Source organism: Anastrepha obliqua, chromosome 4 (assembly GCF_027943255.1).
Source record: "Anastrepha obliqua isolate idAnaObli1 chromosome 4, idAnaObli1_1.0, whole genome shotgun sequence".
Taxonomy (NCBI): Eukaryota; Metazoa; Arthropoda; class Insecta; order Diptera; family Tephritidae; genus Anastrepha; species Anastrepha obliqua.
Window position 1 is genome coordinate 83,187,681 of NC_072895.1, and position 26,090 is coordinate 83,213,770.

At 36.5% G+C, this 26,090-nt stretch overlaps 1 protein-coding gene across 5 annotated transcripts in view; it reads right to left on the reverse strand.

Annotated features, from left to right (window-relative positions):
• Positions 1-25,031, reverse strand: part of LOC129243851 (cartilage oligomeric matrix protein-like) — a 93,885-nt gene extending 68,854 nt beyond the window's left edge. The window contains exon 1 of one of the 5 annotated variants that reach the window (XM_054881227.1): positions 24,866-25,031. The gene's annotated coding sequence lies outside the window, so the exon portion shown is untranslated. The other 4 variants (XM_054881225.1, XM_054881224.1, XM_054881226.1 and 1 more) reach the window with 4 other exon arrangements.
• Positions 25,032-26,090: the final 1,059 nt, after the last annotated feature.

Consider the following 26,090-nt stretch of genomic DNA (forward strand, 5'->3'; position numbering starts at 1 on the left):
CCGCCATGGGATGCCTCCTCATATTCCCCCTACAACACCTACATAATGAGGCACAGTTGCTCCCTGTCAAAGAGCACAACAAACTGCTCAGCAAACAGTTTCTACTCGGATGCTACCGTAGTTTTCACCCCTGTAGTTTTCTATACCGACGAGATCCAGGACAAAACTAACCGACAACTACTGGACTGGACAGTGTTTAGACATAGGCTCAACAACATTCATCGGTAGACACTTGCCACCTTCTTAAACTCCTGAGTGCCATAATCAGAGTACAACCACCAACCACAGCAGATGAAGAGCTCCAGCTACTCCGAGGGGCCCGCGTAACTTTGGTACAATTACGTTCTGGATACTGTAGCAGACTAAACTCCTAACTATACAAATCAACTCCGCACGATACTAACCATCTTTTCACATGCCCCATCAAATCTACTCAGCTAACACACCCTTCCCTCTGGACCCAACCTGTCGAAACAGCAAGTTTCCTGGACCTACCGTTAGATGAGCTAGACGAAGGCGGCGGGTAACTACATTGCACTGACAGGGTTTAGCAAGTTGCTTCAACAACAACAAAGTCGACTACACAGCTCTATTAATATTGGACTCTACAGAAAGACCGGCTCTTCAGAAACTACAATCAGAGCTAAACAAATTACTTGGATGTGATACTTAAAAAGTGGAAAATCGATACATGTAAATACTGACAAGACGCTCTATCTATAGCTTTAAAAATGTTTAACACTTAGGTAAGTAAATAATATACTAAGACCAGACAGCGTTGGCTGGCCGCTGCAAAACAGGTGTTGCTCTTGCTCGCGCAGCTTACTAAACGCATTGGTTTTTAGTTTTCCGGCGCTTTTTATTACGGTTAAAAATACAAGAGTTATATTTTATAATAAATTAAATTATATTTTATAATATATTAAAATAAATTCAACTTTAGAAAGTTAATTTATGATTTTTAACTTCTCTTGGAAAACACAAAGCTTGCATATAAACATTCATCCATTTTTCCTAGGTCAGAAAGCAAGTGTCTGTTTTAGATATTGGATTTATTTTTTGAATTTCATAGGGTAATCTAAATTTTAACGTCTGCAATTAGGACCAAAATTTATAAGTGATATCTTTGACCGTTGGTATAACTGATTCAGCAGGTGAGATTGGAAGAGTTAATTCAATTAGTTGTTTTAAGAACCTGCCTAATGTGCATGTAGGTACAATATATCTATATACGTAAGATTTTCGGGAGGTTCCTGAATGGAAATATTTCCAAATAAAATCACCGAACACGCAAAACATTTGTTTGAACATTGCTAAAGCCGTCAACATATATTCGAGACGAGTGTACCAACATAAAAAATAATAATAAACGAATGTCGAAAGTACGTAGCACGCGAAATTCGAAAATTCACCTTGTTTTTTGCACAAACCTCGTACTCTTCAGAAAAACTTCTTTGAGTTGCTCTACTGCCGCAGTCGATATTTCTAAATTACTTTAATGAAAGTTTGAGTAATTGTTCCTCCGTAGAGCGAAGTGCCTTAAATGAGCTACATATTAGGTTGGGGAATAAGTTCGTAGCGTTTTTACCGAAGGCTTTTATTTAAACAAAAACAATAATTATATCAATAAATTAATCAATTATAGGCATATTGGCCGTTACTATTTACAACCTTATTTGGTGATGCCGTTCCGCCAAAAATCGATAATGTTTTTCAATTAGAATTATAAAATATATTTAATTTTAAATCTTCCTCCAAAATATTTCAGTAAGCTGATATTTAGGGAAAAAAATGTGACGTGAAACGTTAACTTTCCAAGAAGTAAGAATAAGAACAAGTAAAACAATAAATTTCCAATGATGTTCTGGAGGCCTAAATCCGTTGAAATTTGACTGAGTTATTCAGGTTTTCCTTAAACCGAAGTATCTTCCAAAAAACAGAAGTCAATCTCATTATCTTGATTGAGTTGATAAAATTTTCAAAACTTTTTATGCATACATTTTTAAGTGTGAACTCTTCTATCATCTGAGGTGAGTTTTGAGAAACTTATCTGAGTGAAACTTCAGTACTTATTGAATTTGTAGATAACTGGAGGTAATTTCTAAACAATCTATCTAACGTAAATCTGAATGATTTGCTGAAATATTTTGTCCGAATTCTCAAAATGTAATAAATATTATAATTTCGGTGGAAAACCTGAGTGTAAGTTTGTATTTTCAAACTTCACTTTAATCATATATTTTTAATTCGATATACTTAATAACACTGTGCAAGTTCAAAATTTGGCCAAGAGCTCTGATTTTTCATTGAGAGAGTTTTTTGATAACAGTACTTGAAAATTTTCTTAAATTCACGTATGGGAGTAGATGAATGTGAAAATTCAATTATTCGTTTCAAAACTTTGTCGGGTATATCTAAAAAATGTTAAAACCATTATACTATTATATTTCGTTTTATGTTAGGTATTAAGAATATTCCATAAGCGAAAAAAATGTAGAAAAAGTTTTTTCTAATAGCGGTCGCTCCGCGGCAGGTAATGGCAAACCGCTGAGTGTATTTCTGCCATGCAAAAGCTCCTCATAGAAACCATTTACCGTTCAGAGTCGGCTTTAAACTGTTGATCCCTTTAACATCAAGACGCACACCACAAATAGGAGGATGACCTCGGCCTAACACCTAACAGAACTGTACGCGTCAATTATTATTCTTTTTTTTTATTAAGAAATAGCTAACACGGTAACGTCATATCGGATCAACCGCTTGTATGGGCGCAATAGTTTACGGTGAACTGATTTCGATGATTTTACGTGCAAAATTTTATTAAAAGAACTTTAAAACTGAGAAATTTATTTGCAAAAAAACTAATATTATATCCACGCAAAATTTTCATGTACCGTTGTCTCAAAAACTAAACCGCATTTGGCAAAATGAGGAATGCCATTGATTTTAGAAGACTGCAATTAAGTAAGATCAACTATTAGAACCTTTACTGAAACAAAGTTCAAGGTGCGAGTACAGTGTAATTACAAGTAAGGAATTTCAATCCAATAGAGACTTATTTCAAGCAAAAAAAATTAAAAGATCTACTAGTTAAATTTTGACACTTCTCACTTTACTTATCCCATTTGTTGTGAGCGGAATTTTTTGATAAAACTCAATTACTTCGATCTCCCTTTACACACACATGGAAAGTAAATCATATTAAAATCTGAAGTGGTACTTTAATGCTTCAGGTATTTAATTATTTTGTTTGAAATTTTTTTTTCTAGATCATGACATCACTTCCTGCCGAGCACTCCCTGTCACTTCACTTTTTCTCACTGCAACAAAAAAAGGCAAGGAGACTGCTGACAGTGCTTGCTTTTAATACTGTAACAAAATATTTTAATCCGCATTAATGTCACAAAAATGGAATGTGCGAAGGTGGCAGCAAACACCCACATCAGCCCCTTACACATACACATGCACATGCAGGCGGCCGTGTGTTAAATAAGTTGCACGAATATAATGCTTCATATTATTTATCTTTACTTAAGCCGTCAACAATATTAAATGACTGGCATGACATTTTAATGCAACGGTGCACTTCTTTCGGATAACAACAAATAGTTTCCACTTCACGTTAAATCGATAGCAATGAAGTATTGGCTCTCAGGCAGGGAAGAGTTTGATCGATCTTTATGGTTCAATAAAATGAATATTCGCTAGATTGAGAAGACTTTTCTTTTTTATTTTACGGCTTAACACTCATAGAGGATTTAATCACAAACTTTGGGAAAAAAGTGTTTTATTTACTTGCTTTGCACTTTATTTTTCAACACCAACTCAAATGAGCTAGAAGGATACTTAGGCGTTGCAACGTTTACTCCGCGTCTTTCCACACAAATTTTAAAGCGATCACTTCACTAACATACGAAAAAATAAACCAGCCACAAGTTCACCATAGACACATATATCAGTGATCAGTGCTTGCCACAGCGCTTTCTGCCGCCCACTTACAATCAACCATAGCGCGAGACTTTCAGCAGCTTGCGAGGCGACCACAAGAACTTTGTAACGTAGATATGTTTGTATGTATGTGCGCGTGTAATTATTTTTGACTCACCGCGTGATCCGACGCGAATGTCGTTCGGCGTAGGAATGATTAGAGCGATCAACGCGATCGCGGTGTTGTGCGCGAGTGTGCAACTATTGTCGCTGTCAAACGTCAACAACAAATGTTGCGATCACAGCTGCTGGTGCTGCGGAGATCGCTGTTGAGCTGCTGCCACCAGTTGACAAAACTGCTCACGGCGACTTTTTATGGCGATTGACGAGCGCGCCAAGCAGCCGCCAACCGAGCGCATGAACGACAAATACCAAATTCGTGCGGTGCACGCAGCGTGGCGTGTGAGCAAAGTGAAGCGGCAGATCGCGACGGCGTATAAGCGCATGCGTGTAGGCAGACGAGTTTTTCCGTAGCCACTCAAACGGCAGTAGTAGCAACTAACCCGACGTCAGTCGCCATTAGCGACAGCAAACACAACAGCTATAACCCTGGCCGCACTCGAGACAGCTGTTGTTGGCTGTCGCTTGTTTTGGTCGATAGACAAATTCGAATAGCGCGCACCATTGCATTTGTTTTGGCCAATATCACATGGGTTTGTGTTGTTTGTTTCCCGCGCGCCAATCTATCGAACTTGTTCGAAGCTCGATAGTGGTTTTAAAAAGTCTCAAAAATGCATAGATATTCACATCTGTATGTATGTGCAGACGTGCGCTATGCAGTGGGGTACATGATGGAGAAAATTCAAATTATTAAATTATAGCTCGCAAAATCATATATAGAAATATTTTACTTTTGAAAATGAAGGCAACCGCTGTTTAGAGCTGTTGAGCCGAAAATATGCAAAACGACATAAGAATTTCCTTTAGTAAGAAAAAAGTGTAATAAAAGTGAATGATGACAAATTATGAATAAAAAATAGTTAAAATATTAACATGGTTTCTTTAGATTAACAGGAAGCAAATTAGTGGCGATATACAATGTATTGGAAAGTACAAGGTGCCTCAAAATTAACACTATATTTCAAGATGCTAAAGTTTTTTCATTGTCATTTAAAATATACATTTCTTATTCTTGTGACGGATGACAATAATGATATTATATTTATTGTGTTTCAATGTATCAAAAATAGCTATAAAGCCAAAAGGAAGCATTTATTCCCGCCAGGTGACGCTCTAAGTCAACTGATTTGAGATCTGCTTCTTTTTTTTGTTATGTTAACACATCTGTGATTACCATTCTTACCAAAATTTTATCGCTATTACTTGACATTTGTAAAAGTAACGCCGTTTTGAGTAAATCTGCCTCTGCACCTGCTTTCAACTTTTTACAGTGTTAAAAGTGAGTTTGAATTTGTAACATCGAGTTTGTATTAATTTTTGGCTTAAAAATGGATTCAATGGTACGAGAACCTTATAAATGTTGTGTAACTGTTTCAGTAATGATGGCTTCAGAAGAGATCGTGAGTCCATCGAGGATGACGAAAGTAGTGACAGGACATCGACATCAAAAACTGATTAAGTGATAAAGTGAAAGAAAATTGTTTAATAACCGCAGATTAAGCATCATAGAGCTGGTAGAGAACTTGAATACTGATTACGGATATTGTAGTTAAAGATTTGCGTTTGCGCGGTGTAGTTGCAAGGCCGTTCGTTGGTCCCAAAGGACCTGAATTTCATGCAAAAAAACAGATTGCGTTGATATCGCCAAAACTATGATTTCTAAGACTGAGTCCGACTCAGCATTCATCAGACGCATCATTACTGATGATGGGTTTATGAGTACAACACGTAATCCAACGGCGAGGGAGTGGAGAGCTCCAAATGGACCAAGACCCAACAAACCGTGTCGTTTTCATTTTTTATGGATTAGAATGGAATTGTATGTACACTACGACTTTTTGCCAGAAGATTAGATAGTTAATAAGGACTATTTTGGGCGATACGAGATGTTTACATTAAGCGATTCGCCAAATAATAGAGGATTTGTGGGAAAACAACTCGTGCATTTTGCACCATTATAACGCACCATCACACAGTGCCCTCATTATCCGTGAATTTTTGACAAAGAACGAAAGGAATACTAACCAACAACCATCGTACTCCCCTGCTCTGGCTCTTTGCAATTTTTTTCTGTTTGATCGTCATTTCTGTTTCCGACTTGATTGCGAAAGGAAGTAATGAAAAAATCAAAGACAGCTCTGATGGTTATACTGAAAATGGAGTTCCAGAAATGTTTCGAGAATTAATGAAACACTACTTAAGCATATATTCCAAGAACTTTTTAATCATGAAAGTATAATCATCCATAATGTACCATGCGCACATATTTTCTCCATTTATAACCAACCTACATCTTACGTGAAATTAAAACTGGCAAACGTTGTGCAATATAAAGATAAATTAAAAGTACATATTCTTTCTTTCTAACTTACACAACAAGATGACAATAAATTTTGGAAAAAATGAGTTCACTAACAGAGATAGAATTTGGCTGAATAAAATTGGTTAAGAAAATACTAAAATAGTTTATTTTTGGTAAGAACATTTTTTAGTATAAGGCATCTACCGAAAAATAAAGGAATCCAAAAAATTTATCGAAGTATTACCTGGATTAATGTTTCGTTATATGTCGCGCAAATTTGTTTATTTTGTTTGAAAAAATGTGCTTGGTAAATCAAGTCAATATTTGTCAACATCAAAAGCTTTTTAAGATTTTTTTCAGAGCATCTTTCAATTTATTTTATTGATCCCATTGACTTCCATTTTGGGTATGTAAATTTTATTCTTGTATTTAATTAAGTCCCAACTAATTCATAAGAAATCTCCCTAGCTAAGATTAGTATTTATATGTACTGGAGCAATGTCAAAAGTCTGCCATATAATCAAAAATAGTCGTAATGAAATTACCTTTTCTTCGATAACTTGGTGAGGAGGTAAATATAAATCATTTTACTATTTTAGTTCTTATATTTGCTTTGTTATTAATATTGTTAATTATTAGTCCCAATTTAATTATAATGTAGTTTTGGGGAAGTTTTAGAGACAATTTTTCTAATATTAAGAATGCTCACATATGTATGCAGATTTTGTCTTCTTTCCTTAATTCAGAATTAATTCAGAATTAAAACAGGTGACTAGCCCTACTAAATTCCACCCTCGCTAATTCGGGATTTAATAACAACTCCAGGATTTTTACGATAATTTTCAGTGTGCAACTCTGTGTTTCCCATTAGTTTCAATAATTTCGCGATTAGTTTTGTAAGATATAGGAGAAGCGTCAAGGGAAAACTTAAAAAAAAAAATTTGAAGAGCTAAACTCAGCTAAAAGTCAAATTAGCACCGAAAAACTTGCCCTAAATAAATTATTGTGGTTTCATCTTTCGTATTTTAATATTATTCATCCAAACTTTCTCATATTGAGATACGTCTCTCGGTTATTAGCTCCCGGTAGCGATCCCACATGGCTCGTGTTGCGCCCGATCGCAGCGCGGCTCTATAAGTAGCATCTTTCTGCGGCAGCATGACATTGCTCGTCGTATCAATTATTTTTTCGCCTTCGCCAGAATCCAATTTCTTGTTCAGCGGCGGTACGTAGAGAACGAGAAATGTTGCTCCATTGCTCGTGCATGCCGGACTGTTGGGCAGAACTCTCTGAGAGCAGGAGGGAGAGTCAAGTGGCAAATCTTCAGGCTTCTGTTGTATAATTAATTTAATAAATCTTAAGTCTAAACCTTTAAATAAGTAGATAATTCATGCAATCTTATTTGATATTTTTGCATATATAAACATCATTGAAGGTAGTTTAGGCGCGTTAATTATATTACTTGTAGTTTTAATTGAATTAAATTTTTTTGCCCAATTAAATGTAATTTTATTCATTTATTATTTCATCCTATTGTACGATTTGGATCATGAATTACAATGCGACAGTACTTGCCTGTCGTGGCCTCGCCTCGGAGTCCTTGATAACGTTTTTCGGTTTTCACAAAATTTTGGTGTATCCCCTTTCTTTGCTTGCCACTCGTAACACGCAAGTTGTTAGGGAAGATGTTTTGAAAAAGTTTGATTTTACAAAAATTATTTTGCAGCTTTTGAAGAATCAAATTTTGGAAATTTTTTTGTTCCTTTTTGGAGCATCTCCAGTGGATTTTGAATGGCAAGGGTGTTTTCTTAAGAGCTTGAAAACTTAAAATGGAAATAAAAAACAGAATAATTTTTGGAATGTTTTTTTTTTATTTTACTCTACAGGGTCCGGTACTCGAAGTGTAAATGACAGACCAGAGTATTGTTTACAAGCGCACGGACGCATTTTGCCGAGAGTAAACGCGAAAAAAGAAAATCGATAATGGGTTTCAAACGCAAAAGTGTGATTGCATTATATTTGATTGAAAAATCACAACCAGCGATTTTTCGTGAGCTCGAGCACCTTAAAGTAAATAAGTAAAATACTGGTGGCATCACGAAACGTCATGGAAGTGGTCATCAAAAGGTGGTCAACTCCAACGTCACGTGAAATGGTTCAAAAAGTGAAGAAAGGACTTGAGCGAAACCCCTGTGCCAAAGTGTCAATCAAATGGCGAAAAAACTGAAAATATCTGACCGTAGCATCCGTCGCATACTGAAAAATGATCTCAAAGTCAAGCCCTACAAGATCCAAGCGCCACATGATCTCATACCAAAGCAACAACAAGTCAAACTTGAGAGAGCGAAGGAGTTGCTTCGCTTGGCAGAAAGCGGTCAATTTCCGAACATTGTGTTTTCTGACGAGAAAATTTCTCAAATTGAGTAAATCGATAGGGTTTATTTGACCGACCGTTCATACGAGAATTTGAGTCATCGATTGGCCACCAGCAGGCCGTAACTGCAGATGGGCACGCTCCAATCGTTTTCATCGAGCCTGGTGTCACGGTAAATGCGAAATATTATCGAGAAAGTATTCTGGAGGTTGCTTTGAAGCCACGGGTAGTCAAATATTTTGGTGGTAGAACATGGACGTTTCAAGAGGACTCGGCACCGTCTCACAAAGTTCGAGCGAACCAAGAATGGCTAAAAAACAACGTTCCGAACTGCTAAACGTCCACACAATGGCTCTCAAATTCACCAGACGCGAATCCGATGGATTATTATCTGTGGGCCTTTTGGAGAGCAAGGTCCGAACAGAAACATCCACCACTCTCGAGGCGCTGAAAAAAGCCATTCTGTACGAGTGGGCTAAAATATCTGCAAGTCACATTCGGGAAGCTTGCGATTCGTCGTGATCATATCGAGCGAGAGTAAATTGATTCTTAATTTTATATTATTTTCAGACATTTTTTACTTTGAAATGAATAAAAGTAATTTTTCATACTAAATTTACGACCTTTTTAATTCTAGTAGATAATTTCATGGCATTTATTTTTTGAATATGATATTTAGCATATGCCTGACACGGCAACAAGTTACATGATCCACTCTATCAGTCCCATAAATGGATTGTTATGCGCGCTGTATAGCAAGTTGTGCCGCCGATGTCGATGTCAAATGCCCTCCATGTTTAGCTGACTAATTTTTGGGAACAAAAATTCAGTTAGCATGGCTCGATAGCGCCCTCCATTCACCGTAACGGCAGCTCGAAAGAAAGAAGATATAAAGGCCGATAATGCCGCCAGATACATTTTTTTTTTGTTCAAAGAAGATTTCTACAATTTGGCAGTGTTTTTCTGGCGTTAAACGATTCATGATGACTTGCCAAACCTTACTAAACAGAAATGTCAACACAGTTTGCCATAGTTATCATTATCGATATTTCCCGTGCAGCTTAAAAAATTACTTGATACGTGCAAATATGTAAGAATCATTACGATGGGCAATTTTCGAGCACTAAAAATCTGGAAAAATTTTAAATTTTTTTAAATAATATCTGGGCCTATAATCCGTTTGATGAACCTCCGACCATTTAAAACGAAAACTTACAAGAGTACAAGCCACTGTTCAACCGACACAGCAAACATTGCAAACTTGTTAGTCAGCCTGCAAGCGAACCGCGTCGTTTGTTGTCGTTCAAAGGCGACTGCTTGTTTGTGTTCATGCAAAGTGTGAGTATGCCTATGTGTGTATGTGTATGTGTATGGTTGCATGTTGCGGCAACAATTTTGGCGCCTACGCATTGCGCACAAACAATCCAAACTACCAATCGTAAAATATTGTGAAAAAAACGGCCGAGGAAAATTAATATCTTTCTCATAAATAAAGCTAAACCGAAAAATAATAAAAAACTTAAATCTGTGGAAAAAATTAAAAGAAAAAATATGAAAAAACTAAATCGATGATTGCGTGCTTGGCCAGTTAACGGAACACATTTTGGGCTACAAAATCGATTACCTCGCGAAAGTGGAACATTACTTACATTTTACAAGAGGGGCAGTTGCTGAGGGGATGTAGTGAGACGATTAACATGAATGCACCACATTGGACTATAAGTAAATTCCATTTGCTGGGACAGGTATGTATGTAAATATAGATATATATGTATGAGTGTAAACAAATTGTTTAAGAAATGTGTGAGGAGCAAAATAGAAAAATGTGAAATCGTCTTTAAATACCGCCGTTTGATTTCTTTCAAATTTCCCAGAGAATTTTATGCGATTACATTCATAAAAAAGCCATTGGTCAGAGTTTTCGAAGTGTGTGAGTCAAAAAAAAAAACTTTTAAAAATATTAAAGCGAAAAAGTGAAAGAAAGCTGTGAACACGAATAATAACACTGTTTAGCAGCCGGCTAGGAATAGATGCAATCAAGCCTGGTTTATAAATATATAGAAAAGTAATTCCTCAATTCTTCAATTTTACTTTAACTAAAATTAACCAAAAATTGTGGGCCTTTCCCAAAAAGGGTGCGTAAAAATAAATTGCATAAATTTGGATACAAGAAAAAAACAATACAAAACAAAATATTAATTTGTCTTCACATTTTATCATCACACAAAATTAAGCGATGTTGTGGTCATATTGGCGCAGGAAACTGATTCGGGTTTAATGTCACATGCTTTCTCTTTTCCGTTAACCTACAAGTATGGAAATTTCATTTTCGTGTCACTAACCAAAATATGGGGTCTGACAGACTGCTGAATATATGGGATCCCAGACAGCAGTTCTTAGTAAAATTAATAAAGAAATACTATGAAAGTTATAAGTAATATAACACATGGGCTGAAAAGTCTCGGGTCTAACGCATAGATGGCACTAGTCTTATTAAATTCACCTCGTTTTCCATTAGTACTAACCTTAAAAGGCAGCTGATAAAGTGTCATGATTTTCTATTCATTAGCTCGTGAGTCTCGTGCTAAAAGTAACGCTGCTTTTGTTATTTTCAAACCAATGAATCAAAAAGAATTTCCTGTTTTAATTTTACACTGCTTCCTTATGGCTAAACTACCGTTCAAGCAAAGAAACAATAAATAGCAATAAAACAATGATTTAATGACTTCAAAAATGGTCATAGAAACACCGATGACTCACAATGCAGTGGCCGATCGAATGAAGCGGTAACACCAGAAAACATCAACAAAAGCCACAAAATCGATTTGAATGATAGAAATGAAACCTTCCGTAAAACAAACTGAGAGAGAAAGAGACGAAAGCAGCATTAGGAGCGGGATAATTATAGGTTCATTATAATATTGCTATAAAGTTCATATTTTATTTTCTTCATTTTATTATTATTCATCCTCAATGTTTTCAATTTCAACAAATGATACGAGTGGCTTATGATAGCTAAAATATGATACAAATGCTTTGGTTTCGATGTTGTCAATATATCTTTGAAATACCGCGTCAATTGTTGTTTTTGATCGTGTTGTCGATTCAGTGCGATTGTTACACATTTTTAAATTGAATGTTGTATAGAGAAAATCAATTAAAGGAACCGCTGTGTCCAATGCAAAATTTACGTTAAAATCGCCACTTAAAATCATTGGAACTTTATCATAATCTTTTCTAAGTATCCGCGATACTTCTGGTGTATACTTTATTAAATTTTCGTGAATGAATTCCGTGATGCTATTTATTGATTGATTCGGTGAAATATAAATTGCCACAATTAAAACTGTTTTTCCATTGCTCAATCTGGTTTCGCATGCACATATTTCTCCCACTTTAGAGAGCTGAACAGACTGTGATTCTAGTTGATGTGCATTCAGATCTATCTGTGGAGTTACAATACGAGCACCGTCATTTTGATTGTGGTATATTGCAACACCGCCTGCAATTGCGGTAAATATTTAAAAATGAAAATATTTCCGAATATAAAAATACGGACGCAATACAGCACACGCGGTTGCTGTTATGAGCGTCGTAACGCGTATATTACACAGACGTACTAACATACACACAAACATTCGTAGGACGCTTGGTGTAAGCAAGTATTAGGTAGTGTAGTATAGGTATACATAATGCCTTCTCGCTCACTGTGGCTCCGTAATACGCAGGCGCGCACACATACGTACTAGCATACATGCAAACATAAATACGTATGACGCTTGAACTAAACACCAAAGCAAGTAATAGGCAGTGTAGTATACATACTACAATACACACTCTACTAGCGTGCCTCAGCAGTACGCAGCCACACACATACACGTATATCAACACCTAACGCTTCGTAGCCAAGAGTGTCGCTTTTTCGTTTCATCGAGTTTCAAATCACTCCCAACGATTCTAAAGAAGTTTTCACTTCAAAAATGGCAAAACTACATGAATTGACCTTCGAATGCTCCTACATCCACCGTATTCCCTTGGTTTGGCTCGCAGCGACTACTGGCTGTTCGAAGACCTAAAAATATGCTCGCCGGTAAGAAATTTTGCTCGAATGAAGAGGTTATCGCTGAAACTGAACTGAACTGAGGCAAAAGATAATCGTTCTACAAAAGTGGTATTGAAATGTTAGAGCGGCGCTGGAATGATTGCGTAGTTCTCGATAGAAATTACGTTGATGAATAAAGCTAATTTTTAACAAAACAATATGTTTTCTTTGTTAAGCCCGGACATTTTCAGCACATGTGTTATATATATTTGGCTCCTACAGCCTTTATTGGTGTTTGGCTGAGCAAGCGCGGAGATTCGAGCCTGTGCACTTTCTAATGGAAGTCGCGCACCAACTCACTCGGCTACGGTCGCCTTAACCAGGACTTGGATAAAAAGATTTTATGAGGAAGTTTATAATTTTTATAGTGAGAAACCATGAAATCAATTTGAAAATTTATACACATAGCATTTCCAGTCCTCCTTGAAATGAGATCAATCCCTTCATGGATTCAGACTGTTTCGCTGAGCCAAACTTCCTCCATAAATGATAGTTTTTGTCCTATTCTATTGCGATTTATTTCCAGTAAATTATTTATTTCCTCCAGCAAAATATGTTTACCCTGGTGTTTGTCCCTTCTATGCAGCAATGCTGGGCACAATGCCAGCACGGTTTCATCTTCCTTCCTTAAAATCCTGAAAGTTCCGTTGGAGTATTTTCCCAGGTTAGTGAGATTAGGATTCAATTTACTGTTAGAATTTTTGTTAGAATTCTAAAATTATTCTTACTTAGTGTCAAACAATCTTTAAATCGGTTTAGGTTAAAGCTATAAATCGATAAACACAGTAGATTGTCCCAGTGTGATCTTCTTTGACTATTCTCTACTTCTTGAATAAGAAAAGATAAGTTACACTTTGCAAGGCCACAAAATAGCTTTGGGCCTATAAATGGGGAGGCAGCTCCTTCCCTAGCTAATTTATCTGCCATTTCGTTCCCACTAATTATTTGTGGCACAAAGTAATTGATCAAAAAAATTATTAATAAGCGTGTCAGATATTGATTGAGGCATTGCCATATTCTGGGTACATATTTTTTCATAGTTTCATTTTGTATTACTAATTAAAAAAAGTATCAAGTATGTGTTAGATTGCATGTGCTTATGTGTACGAAGACCAGGGAACTGATTGAAATTATCAAAACGAAAATGTAGCTTCTCCCCTTATGCTGGCCAATGTTTGGTATCACGTTTAACCATTTTTGTAGAAGCGGCATAGATCGGGAAGAGGTAGAACTCATTCAGCGAAACCTCCCGACGAATCTCTCACTCTTTGAAAACTTTTCGAAATTTTCGGGAAACTTCTTCAAGTATCTGGTTAGTTTAATAGCCAAACTGGCTGGAAATGCTGATTAGATTATCCAAAGGGACTGAAAACTAAAGGCATGTAGGGCTGATCGAATGTTATAATACAAGTGTTCTCCCTAAATACGAGTATATTACACCAAGATCGAATCCCGAATCTTATGCTGCACTAAGGCGCACACTACGCTAATAAATCGTAAATATGAACTATTGAGTTGGGGAATAAGTTCATAGCCTTTTCATATTTTTTTTTTTTATTTTACATCAATTTGTTTGCTATTTAGCAAAGGGTACGTATTCATTCGAGCCCGAAAAAACAATTGGTACGACGAAGAATGTTATGTCAAAAATTTCCCAATAGAGCAATTCATAAACACTCAAAACTATCGTGTTTACTTGACCGAACGCTCATACCAGAATTTGAGCCTACGTATGGCCACTCGAAGCAATTTCCCATCGCAAGTAATGGTTTGGGCCGCAGTGACCACTGATGGACGCTCTCCAATCGTTTCTATCGAGCCTGGTGTCACGTGAATGTGACTTATTAACAGGAAAATGTTTTAGAAGCTGCTTTAGAGCCGTGGACACGCAAACATTTCGGTTGTAGACCATGAACGTTCCAACAGGACTCGGCACCGTCTCATAAAGCTCGTGTGAACCAAGAATGGTTAAAAATCATGCTCCACACTTCATATCGTCCACACAATGGCTTTCGAATTTACCAGACGCAAATCCGATGGACTATTCCATCTGATCCATTTTGGAGAGCAAGGTGAGGACTAAAAACTATGCCAGTATGGATGCGCTGAAAAAAGCGATTATACGATAATGGGCCAAAATACCTCAAGATCGCATTCGTGCAGCATGTAACTCATGTTTTGACCGTTTGAAGGCTATAGTCAAGACAAAAGGTGGTCATATCGAGCTAAAGTCAATATATGTTAAAATTATAATCATTTTTGAATAATTTTTTCTTTGAAATTATTATAATAAAAACTAATTTCACACTAAAAAGTTATGGTGTTTTGAATAGGCAACACTTCATATCGTTCACCCTGTAAACACGTGAAGGAGCTCACCCAGAAGCTCAGATATCATTCCCACTATCTTTGATTCCCTCGCTCTCCCTAGTCTAATCACTATGTTTTGACTTCGTCAGAAAAACTGGTGGTATCAACATTTGAAATTAAAAATGGGAAGTATTTAAACTTTTATTTACATAAATATGTACTTGAACTTTTTTATGCACCTTTTTATGTATAGGGTTTTTCAGTAAAAGCGCTTCAACTTTTGAACTTTTTTGAATAAAACACAAATGGTTTGACTTTTTTAACTAATTTTTTTTTTATTATCGAGTTTGAACACATACATTTAAGTATGAAATTCGATTTCTTTTGCATGACCACCGTGTGCACGTTTTACGAAGTCCAATCGTTGAATCCAATTTTCGACCACTCTTTTGCATAAATCGGCCGAAATTCCAGTAATTTCGCGTTCAATATTGGCTCTGAGCTCACAAATCGTCGCCGGCTTGTTACTGTAGACCAATGACTTCACTTAACCCCAAAACGGGACGGGTTGTTAAATGGACCGTAAAATGGCCGTAATGCTCTTAAAGTAGCAGCAACAGAGCGATTATTTTCATAAAAAATTTGCACGATTTGCAATCGTTGCTCAAGTGTGTAGCGTTCCATGATGAAATGTATACTAATGAAGTTTACAAATGACAAGCGAAAAATAAAAAATATTGGGTCGTTCGCCTTCCCTATCGGAAAAAAGTTGAAGCGCACCTATTGAATAACCCTATGTATTAAAAACTACACACACACATATCTACATATATGTACATAGTTGGCACATACATCCTTTTCCAAGTATGTGGTAGAGCTTCCTCTGAAATTTGTGGTTGATGCGTCCTGATGTTCTGCTACAAATGGAGAAACCCACAGTTTTCTGTCTTCTCCGAACATCAGATAGCTTTAGAAAAACTTTTTATTAAAAACAAAAAATAAAACTTCACTTTATATATCCCGTCCCAGCCGAGACCAACCGACTGTCAGTCACGCACAAGTCCACTCTATATATTTTACTTTTATTTGCATCATAAATAATTTTTTTCTAATTTTTATTTTATTTTTTTTTTTTTTTTGTATAACGATTTACATAACAATTTAATTATCCCATAAACTTATAATACAACACAGCGCCAGCATCACATCGTCTCAGTTTTTATTTTTCTTTTATTTATGGAATACTAATTAATAGCGCCGCCGTTGTCAGATATCAATAGCTTGAAATATGAGGCCAACAAATATCAGCAGCTTTGTCAGTTTCATATGATTTTGAGTACGTTTTTATTAATGGCCATAAAAGATGACAAGTCGTAAATTATGAGGGCAAGCACGTGATGAATAGTGAACAGGTGAATGGACTTTTTCAGTTTTCAAAATATCAGTTTTTTGTCCGCTCCCAGCCACACATAAGCGTGATTCCCTCAAAGTGCACAGTACTACCACAGCACTTAACGCCATAAACACGCAGATAAATCGCAAGCTTAATCTAAACCACTCCTGAGAGGTGGCTGCTTAATAGCGTTGGACCAGCCAAATAATGTCGATAGAGTTAGTATTGTACACAACTACATCATATTCAACCATCAGTCGACCCTCCAGCCAGAACTGAAGAGGTGCGGACCAACTGCCTGTGTGCTCAACACTCGACAGATATATATTATATAAGGAGTACCACAGGGTGGTGTTCTTCTACCCTTGCTTTTACACTTCTATGCACAGGAAGCTTCTCTCAACTATCAGAGGGAGTTTCACTGATCTCACACACTGGGGATTGCTCGATAATGGCGTCCTGCAATGACATCGATGGCTTGTGTTCAAAGGGGAACAACTGTCTCTCCGTCTTTCTTTCTTCTTTCTTGCGCGGAACCTCCAAACTTCCCCAATAAATCCACGGTGACCCTATTCACTACCTAGATGAAACAAGGAAGAGAACTGCAGCTAAAGTGAGATCAGAGGACATACCAATATCGATCGTTAACAACTTCAAACTAATGGGTAGTTGGCTCTCCTTCTCGGCGCATACAAAAGTAATTGTCACTAGGATCCAGAACTCCAACAAGGTCGCAACATTTGATTCAAGAAACAAAGAAATGTTGTAGGTTGTTTAAAGCAATTGGCCGGTCGGTTCTGAATTAGGAAGCGTCCAATTCCTGCTGGGTTGATAACACAAGAACCAATCCTCCTTTAAAAATGCTACTGTAGATGTCAATTCGGGCAAAGGTGAGCGCTACCGAAAACGTGGTAATTGAGAACATGGGCTTGCATGATCTTTGTTCCTTCTTTGATTAGATGAATCAGATTACAGTTTTGAAGATGAAGCAGTTGAATATGTTTTCATTACTAATATGTTGAATGCCTCGGCAAATAATCAAATTAATTCAAATCAATTTGATTATCCTGGATGAATTTGAAATACCGACTACCTCAGCTGTAATTGATTCATCACAGGAAATATATCCTGTGACTTCCGCTACAGATGCTTCTGTTGCTAATCGGTCTTAATCAAGTCTTTCTCAAGAAGTTTAGATCAACGTCAGTCATACCGCATATTTTGATCATTTTTACACAAGGTTTGATTTAGTTGTCTATCTTCGAAACCGGGGCATTTACAGTTTGGAGGTAATGGGGGTCCATGTTGCGCCAAATTACAAATTGTGTTCTGATGCTGACTTTGCTGCCAAGTAATGCTGAGCCGGGCTATTCCGAAGAGTTTGTTGGCACAACTTTCGATAGAGAGTTCAAATGCGTGATACAAAAATATTTCGCTTGGTATTTATTTACGCTGATACTTAAAAATTCTTGTCTCAAACACGGACACTGAATTGCACAAAGTCACTCGCTGGGGTTGAAATAATAGAGATATTGTCGAAATTGAATTTCTATTGATTATAAAAAATACATTCGGCATACGAGCGCTGTCGACTTGATGGACAGGTTTATGGCTCGTTATAGTAAATGTAGGAAGACCAGAAAGAGGGCAAGTGGCATTTTTTATCATATCTTCGACATGAAGATCATATCTTTATCACCGACTGCACAGAGCAGACACACATTGCCATCACTCTAACTTCCATAGTGAAGTGGGTAAATCAGTGCGTTTGTTTTCTTGTGTCCAATCACGTGGTAGTGCCCGTCCATGACTAGATTGAAACAGCCAATGCAGTCATTACCGAAGAAAAGTTATTTTCCATTTAATGATATTCGTTAGGACCAGATTCGTCATGGATGTAAAATATAAGACTGAGCTGGTAAAAAATGTGTGAGCAATTGCAAGTCTTGGACTTAGGCTTTGTGTGCAAAATATAATTTATTTTGTTCAAATTCAAAAATACATTTCTTTGAATTTCATAACCAAAAATCAAGCATAAATACGAAGTTCGTTTGTTAGTTTCTAAATTTTTTGGGGTAAACTCTTTTTCGTCCTACACTGTTCTAGTTTATTGCTCCCTTCCGAATAAAACGATTTATTCAAGACTGCAAAATATCCATTCCTTTCTGTATTTATCTCCTTGTTTGAATAAAATCTCTTTCCCACCTGCCCTTTCTTTAAATTGAGAAACCAATAGTAGTTCGACGGAGTCAGGTACAATTTTGGGGATACAGTACAATTCCTCTTAACCGGTCACCTCGGGACTGCAAACCTGGCCGGTTGCCATTTTGGCCGGTTAATCCGAAGTGTACTTGTTAATATATTGTGTACATATATATAAAAAAATGGAGAAGCATTTTTTACATATTTATGTATTTCATATTTACATATGTTAATGTGTTACATCAATAAAATATAAGTGTAATAATTATTTTTTGAAAAAGTCTGTGATTTTCTTCTGTTTTTTAACCTTCAGTGAATTTCTGAATGCGACATCCCTCCATTTTCTAATCACCAAAACGTCTAATGCTGTTGACTCATGTTGTTGCTCAATGTATTTCAATGCAATTTCCATCACATTTTTGGCTTCTTCATGAAAAACTGTTTTTTCCTCTTCAACGTTACTACTCTCATCATCTACCTCTTGTCCTTTGTTTGCTAAATCTATGATTTCGTTATCATTCAAAAATTCATTTTCAAGGTGTTTGTCACAGTTTATCATCCAATTTTCCACATCTTCTGCCTGTAATGATTCGTTACCCGATAACTTTTGAAGGTCTTGTAAAGTAGATTTGTTTTCTTCTTCTTCAGTCCCTGCAATATTCGAGATCACAATTAGATTCTCAACATCTGGCCAAAGCCTTCTCCAAGACTTAACAAACGTTGAAGAGGGCATTTCTTGAAATGCTGTATCTAACATATAGATAACGTCCTTGATATTGATCTTTTTGATGACTTCTAAAAGACCTTTGCCTTCATTCTCCGAATGTTGCAGAATTTCAGAAACAAGTTTACGCCTGTATCGTCTTTTTAAGCTTTCGATCACTCCTTGGTCCATTGGTTGCACTAAGCTCGTCACATTAGGAGGAAGATAAACTAATTTTATGTCATCTACAGCGCAGTCATGAGGATGGGTTGGAGCATTATCTAACACAAGAATTGCTTTAATAGGCAAGTTTACACTTTTTAAATGTTTTTTTAACTTTTGGAACAAACTCCAAATTAAATTACTCTTTAAACAAGTCTGAATTCATCCATGCTGATTTTTGTGACTTATAATAAACCGAAAGGGAAGATGGATTCAAGTTTTTGAATGCCCGTGGTTTAGTAGACTTGCCAGTAACGAAAAGAAGAATTTTATGAGTCCCTGCTGCATTCGAACGGCAACTGTAATACGTTCTTTGTTCTTTTTGAAGCCAGAGGCAGACGGTTGATGACTGCCTAGAAAAGTTGTTTCTGGTAACATTTTAATGTTTAGCCCGGTCTCGTCCATATTATAGACTTGTTCTGGAGATAGTTCCTCTGTTTAAACCATTTCACCAAACTTAGTCTTGAATTCTGTCGCATCAGAAGTATCAGCAGACATTTTTTTCTCCACTTACATGTGCGAAATGAATTCCGTGTCGCTCCTTCCATCGATTAAGCCAACCATCACTTGCCACAAAGTCACCTCCAATATTAATCTTCTGGTGGATAGCCAAAGCTTTTTCTTTGAAAATTGGGCCGCCAATCGGTGTACCTCTTCGACGTTCCTGAAGAAACCAGATCCACAAAGCTTCATCGACGACCTCGCAAATCGGTTTTTTTCTCGTACAACGGCTACCCAGATTTCTATCAGATTCCATTTTCGAGCAAAACTCCTCAATGGAACGCCTATCTCTTCGCCAGTCATTTACAGTGCTTTTTCCAACATTAAATTCTGCACATATTTTCGCTACGGATTCACCATTATCAATCCGCCTTAGCACTTTTAAACGTGTATCCATCGAAACCACAATTCGTTTGCGCTTTGCACTCATTGTTAAGGAAAGAACTATGTTATGTCCGTACCCACAGCAAAAGCAAACCAAATTGATCAAAACGACAAACGACAAAATCCTATCTAACATCGTTTATAGTTTACTTCGCCGGGATCTCCCTGTAATATCGGGGGAATCCCAGCCGCATCGCCTCGCCGGTGAATTTCTTGGAAAATATTGCATTGCGCTCGGCTGTTGTAAACAGGCCGGTTAATGCGAAGCCGGTTAAGAGGAATTATACTGTACATACTTTCACATATGGTGTATCAGGTAAACTTAGATGGAGTCCATCAATAAACGGCCGTTGGACCCATAGGCTTATACCAGAAATTGCACCATGGGTGACCAGGAAACATGGCGACGTTCATTTTTATCTAACGCAGCTTATCAGCACACATGGGTGCTTTCATATCTCCACCGTATTAAGCAAGTAATCCCTACTGACCACACTTCTCCAACACAATCGAATATCGTCAAACACTGGAGGTGCTACTTGGGACTTCCGTTGCAGGCGCACATTCTAATGCCAGCCATGTGTGCATCAATCAATAACTGGAATGCTGTTAAGACATATGCAAAAATTCTGCAATACCTCCGATATGCGGAGTGGGCGGCTGAAGAGTAGGAACTCTTGAGTAAAGAGGCACTAACAGTTTGACTCACGACGATATCAGACGGGAACAAGTCGATTCAAACGAATTTGATTCAAATTGCAATTTTCTTCAAAAAGCGGAGCAATTGAGACTACAGATGACATAAACCTCCATATGTCAAAAGTAAAGGACGCAATCAATTGTGGTCAATTGATGCAAACACGGACATAAAAAACCGAGCCTGTAGCAGGAAGCTGACCACAAATATGGTAGACCCAGACGTGAGTAAATTGAATTGGTAAACTTCGTGGACGCCATTCAGGGTCATGTCGAAGTCATGTGGAAAGAGTTCCGGGAGGGGAGTCTCCCCAGAAGAGGGATTGTTTTAGTGGTCCCACTACTCAACACTATAGACGAAGGCTGCTATAAGTGCGAGGGCATTAAAACCCTACCTCATCTACAAAAAACAAATTATTCCAGAGGTTTCATCGAAAAATGTGCTTCAAATTCGTTCATTTTGGCCGAAAGTTAGTCTTATATGGGTTTTGTACCACAATATAAAGGCCCTAAGCGTTAAGTACTTTTTCCATTTCAGCACAGAATTATGGAAAAAAAATTTATAAAGAAAGAGAGAATTTCAGATTACAATTTTGCAATACTTTTTTACAAGCGCTAAAATTTCTGAATCACTTCTTCGCCTCACGAATTTGCTTGAACATGAAGTGAAATGAAAAATCTTATTAAAAAGCAATTTACTTAATTCCCTTTAAACTGAGTTTATTAGCTGTTGTATTACCATAATACCAAAATCTTGCCAGATAAGTTAACGTCAAAGCAGTATAATTGCATATAAATCAAATCATCTAATGAGATAATGGCGAATTGGTCCCATAAAAACTGTAAAAAACAGCGGAAACATTAAACGCCGCCTTAGAAATGCAAAGCAAGCAAGACTCAGTCTTTCGACGTCATTAGTTAACGCCCACCCCGGGTTTTAGTTGGGTGTATTGAATTGTGCTGAAAGCATTCAATTTTGGCTTTTGCATAACCACAAAAGTAATTTCAGCTGCAAGACACAGTTAACAGTCAATTCTCTCAATTCTCTGGTCATTCAATGGTTTGAAGATGAGAAAAAAAAACCAAAATGGAAATATTAATTGTCATGTGTGGCTTGTAAATCACCAATAAATTAAGATTGGAAATCATTTCAAATAAATTCCAAATCAAATCAAATCAAATTAAATCAAATATTGTCGCTATTAACATTATTGCTATTGTATCTATGTACGCATATGGTATGTGTATGTATGTATTTACATACAAATATGTATTTATACTTATTTGACTAGTCCAATAAAGAGTTTCAACATAAGCCAGATTAATGAGGTGTCACCGTGAGGCAAAATAACGATTTTTACCACATTTAAAATAAGAAAAATGCCCATATGGATGTACACACGCACATGCGCACACATATGTAAGTACATATATGTGTGCTTGAAGATATGTTCACTCAAGCATTCACTTAACATTATCAGATTCAGCTATTCTCTATTTTAATAGTGAAAGCATAATAATATCGGAGCGGATAGAAATTAGTCAAGCAGAAGTATTGGCATTATTACGCAAAGTTCAATAAATTTGTCAGCGGATACAAAGATTTTGAAATATTTATTTACGATTTATTTTCTGTTGAACACAACAAATATTTTTATTTAGTTTACTGGCCAAATTGACATATTTATTTAACCAACAGTATTGCGTGTGGTTATTTATGCAGTCCACACGTGGGCTGCTATGCGACTTGCGGCGACGCATCATTTTACTCTTTCATCACCGATTGGCAGGAAATGAAATGAGGAATTATGCACGTAGGGAAATCAACTCGAAAGTAGTGAATTTTGAAATACTTTGTGAAGATTTACGAGGCATAGATTTTGGTGTGTACATTAGCGCATAAATATTTTATTGCTTTATTATATATTTTTATACCTCACAAACTTTTTAAACTTAAACAAAGCTCATAATGGTACTGCTCTAAATGATTAACTTTTAAATAATATATTACAAGTATAACAGCTCCAAAAAGTCACGCCTGCACAAAGTTTGTTAGAATGCACGGTAGTTCAAATTACCACTATTCATATGCAAAATTGATAGCAACTACAACCACATAATATTTATATCGCGACACGGCACTGTCATTTAATGATGAAGCCCGCTACTTAGGTCTAATACTAGACCGAAAACTAACTTGGAAAGCAAATGTCGAAGATAGAGCAAAAAAGGCGACAATAGCACTATACTCTTGTAAACAGCTGATAGGACTAAGTTGGGGTCTGTCCCCATCTATCGTATATAGGCTTTACACAGCAATTGTCAGACCGATCCTAACATACGGCATATTAGTATGCCACTTGTAAATTACTTATAGACAGGGAAGCCATCAAAAAGGTAAACACAATTCAGATACCTTTTGTGTGAGTGTGAAAGCCTAGCTATGAAAAGGCTGGGCGCTCTTGATACAACATTTCTAACCGATGTAGCGGACATAGCCCATCTAAAACTAACGAAGCTCTGCTCGTTTATTAAAGCTACCGGATGGTTTGAAAAGGAACACGTAGAGTAAGGATAAGCTTCAGTGGTATCACAATGGGCCTGCGAAAGGTCTAAGTGTGTCTTTATGACAACCACCCCACCTACCTACCTATATCGCGAACTGTAAGTATTGCCAAACACAGAGTAACTCAGTCAAAACAAAAAAGAAATAAATAAATAAAAAAAGGACATTAACAAACTTAACAAACTCACGACCCAGAAGAAGAAAATTAACAAAATAAACATTTTGCATTTTTTCTATTTTCGAAGCTACCAGGAAAAATATAAAAATAAATAATAACCAATATATAAATAATTTAAAAAAATATATTTATATCTTTTATATTCTTGTGTATAAACCTACAATTCAATTCTGCTATAGCTTAGATATAATTAAAATTAAATTAAAAATTGAAAAAAACTAACTAAAACTTATCAAACTATATTTTTTAATTTTCTGTAATTATTTTTTATCATCTTATAATTCAATAATATTAACTACTATTAATTTTAAAAATCGATTAACACTCAAAACACAGACAAAAAAATTTGTATATGTTTTTTTTTGTATCAATTTACAATTAGTGGTGCCAATTTTAAAGACGACTCAGAGGCAAAAAGCTACTTATATTTGTTTCATTAAAAATATAATATAATAAAAATATAAAAATCAGTAATTATGATTTGAAAAAACTTCCACTTTTTGATAAATTATTTTTCAAGGCTTAAACCAGTATATAGAATATGGAAAATTAGTAGTTGTAGAAAAGTAAAGGCCAAGGCACATGTAGTGATTAGTAAAGCCCATGGCACACTTAACAAGTATTATCAGCAGAGCAGCTGATTCGATTTTTTTCCTATTTAAGATTGTCAAATTTTGGTTATATTACTCTAGACTGTCAAGCTTTGTTTATAGATTTTGACATTTTAGGTACCAAAAGCAAAAACAAAGTTCGTTGCTCATGTCGCGTTTGCTCTACTCCAACAATCTGTTCAAGCTGTATTAGTAAAGCCAATTTTTTACTTACAGTTTTTATGAAGAATTCCTTATTTGGTGGTGCTTCAAGATAGTGTTTTTAAATACTTCGCAGAGTAGCACTCATACAAATTTATTTGCAAATTCGATTGATTTTAATTTTTATTTTCTTGGCCTATTTTCTTAATATCCAACACGCGCGAAAATGTAATTTTCATACCTTGAAAAAAATTTACCTGCATATATACACATAACACATACATTTACATATGTATAACACACTTTAATTATGCACTCAAATTTCCAAAATACGCTTTTATTTATGCCTACTAAATCCACACACACACATACACACACAGCGTTTAACCGCGATCTCTCGTATTTGAACTGCCCGTAGCGGCAACCACTCACCGAATCCCAATCGCCAGCGTCGAAATACTAAAATCAAGGGAATGTCGGCGCAAGTCGGTTAAATTGGCCTGAGGTGAATTTCTTAAGACTTACGCCGGATGGCGTTGCAATAAAAAAAGCGAAATTAAAATAATTTTGGCCATTTGTACACCTCGGGCCAAGGAGCAGTAACCAAAACAGCAGCAATAAAAACAAATGAGAAACGACAAATGACAGCAAAGCCGAAACGACAACTACGAAGACATTAACAACAATAACAATTAAGGCAAAACAACACTGACACGAATGTCCAAATGACAAGAGTGTCAAGCAGCCGGTGTTGAACAATAAAAAATAATACAAAAATAAATAAATAAAACTGAAACTCAGGACGTCAGACGAGCGCGCAGCAGATTCGATGCGTTGCGTTGCCTGGCAAAGGTATTCCAGAGATTAATGCTGATCCCGCGGTTGCTAAGCATCGCGATCGGTGTGCTGGCCGGTGTAATGGCCAGTGGTGCGAACGCATGTCAACCAAATATGTGTATGTATGTGTGCTTGTGTGTACATCTGTCACTATTACTAATCATGCACGGCGCCGCCCGAACGTCCGCCCGACTATTGACGCAATCCAATGAGTATAAAAATTATTCGCCAGAAAATTGTTTTTCTTTCTTTTTTTCTTTTTATGTAGGCATGAATGTTGATAAATTAGAATGGATTGGACCACACCGCCGCTAGCGAATGTTTGTGCAACAGCGACAACCCTTACAGCAATAACAAAATTCCAACACAATTGCCACGATGGACCACTTAGTTGGTGTTAATTAAAAAGATTTATGCGATCATTAAAAATGTTCAAGCACTAAAATTAAAAAAAAAAAACA